This window comes from Octopus bimaculoides, chromosome 1, assembly GCF_001194135.2.
Source record: "Octopus bimaculoides isolate UCB-OBI-ISO-001 chromosome 1, ASM119413v2, whole genome shotgun sequence".
Lineage (NCBI taxonomy): Eukaryota > Metazoa > Mollusca > Cephalopoda > Octopoda > Octopodidae > Octopus > Octopus bimaculoides.
In genome coordinates, this window is record NC_068981.1 from 133,241,873 (window position 1) to 133,243,948 (window position 2,076).

General features: G+C 40.1%; 1 protein-coding gene across 1 annotated transcript in view; it reads right to left on the minus strand.

Moving 5' to 3' along the window:
* LOC106870289 (uncharacterized) overlaps positions 1–2,076 on the minus strand; it is a 304,057-nt gene that overhangs the window by 283,739 nt on the left and 18,242 nt on the right. The window lies entirely within an intron of this gene.

Consider the following 2,076-nt stretch of genomic DNA (forward strand, 5'->3'; position numbering starts at 1 on the left):
ATACATACATACATACATACATACATACATACATACATACATACATACATACACGCAAACGATAATGTAAAGGTAGAGTTGCTTTGAAGGGACATGATTGAAATAATTCAAGGCAACCTTATTAACAATGATTTTGAAACTCTCAAGTATACATGTATTATGAATGCATGGATTTATGCTTGAACTTTTTAGTTCTACTCATATAAAGAAAAGGGCAGTTTCGTATTCGAAAACTGCTTCACCTACGGAATTTAGATACCGACATAAAGTTACAAATAAAATTTTATAAAAAGACTTGAGCTCCGCTGTGCATGCACACTAAGATTTTACATTCTAGCTCACACCCACTCTTTGCAGTAGTGTTTGGAAGGAAGATATATAGCATGTGATCAGTGCATTGGCCATGACAGAGAATGTTGTGATGGTGATACCTGCTCACAGACCCACGCAAAGTTGTAGAAAGTTTATGAGGAGTGTATGAGCCACACACAAGTGTACGAGTGGTTCAGACGTTTCCAAGATGGCGGGAAAATGTCGATATTGACGAAAGTTTTGGGAGACCCACAACCAGTACTGAGAAAAACATTGCAGATGTGCATGCAGCTGTGTGGGGAAATCGTCGAATAACATCTGTGAGTTATCAGATGTGCAGATCAGTCACGGTTCACTTCAATCCATTATCACTGAGGATTTGGGTATGAGACGCGTGTCTGCCAAATTTGTGCCTAAGCTGCTTTCAGCTAACCAAAAAGGCACTCGGATTTCAGTTGCACAAGATTTCCTTGATCGTGTCGAGAACGATGAAAACTTTGTAAATTTTGCGTAGGCCTCTGAGCAGGTATCACCAAGCTTTAGGCAAAATTTGATGCAGATTCTCTGCTCAACTTTCTCTGTAATGGTCAATGCGACGATAACACGCTGCACACGTTCCATCCAAGCACTGCTGTAAACAGCGGAAGGGAACTAGAACGTTAAAACTTTGTGTGCATGCGCAGCAACGTTCAAGATGAATCCGTGCCAAGCGGCTTTACTGATTTACTCTCCGTGCTTTAGCTTAGTTACTATAGCAACAGTTTGAATACTTATTGATCATACCAGGGACCATACACTAACAGGGACCATAATTGTCCGAAAAATACCGACCGCGTATTCTTAAGACTGACTCGTTAGTTTCCGCAATTTCCGTAGCCATGATCAGTTAAGCTATATATATATATGCACATGCATATCTATCTATCTATCTATCTATCTATCTATCTATCTATCTATCTATCTGTCTGTCTGTCTGTCTGTCTGTCTGTCTGTATGTCTGTCTGTCTGTTCTTTTATTATTATTTTACTTGCTTCAAAGCGGCGAACAGGTAGAATCGTTAGCATGCCGGGCTAAATGCTTAGCGGTATTTCGTCTGCTGCTACGTTCTTAATTCAAATTCCAACGAGGTCGACTTTACCTTTCATCCTTTCGGGGTCGACTGAAAGTACCACTTATGCAGTGGGATCAATGTAATTGACTCAGCCCCATCTCCCTCAAACTGCCTTTGTGGCAAAAATCTGAAATAATTATTTTACTTGTTTCAGTCATTTGACTGCGATCATGCTGGAGCACTGCCTTAAAGAGTTTTAGACGAAGAAATCGACCCCAGGTCCTATTCTTTGTTAGCCTAGGACTTATCCTATCGTTCACTTTTGCTGAGCCACTAGGTCACGGGACTGTAAACACACCATAATCGGTTGTCAAGCGCAGGTGGGGACACACACACACAAACACAAAGTCACACTCAAAATTTTCTTCACCCATTCGCTTCCGGGTATTTCAATATGTGACCACGTGTGTATAGTTGGCGATTTTCTTTCTCCGTCTTCCCTCTTTGGACTTTTTCTCTATTTCTGATGAAGACCTCCGCTCAAAATGTGAAATCCTCTTTCTTTTCTTTTCTTTCCTGAGCGTTCCATAACACCGTACTTATTCCACGTCCTCGCATTCTTGTTTTTTCTTGTTTGGATTGACTATATATACATACATACATGCATACATACATACATACATACATACATACATACATATATATAAATATA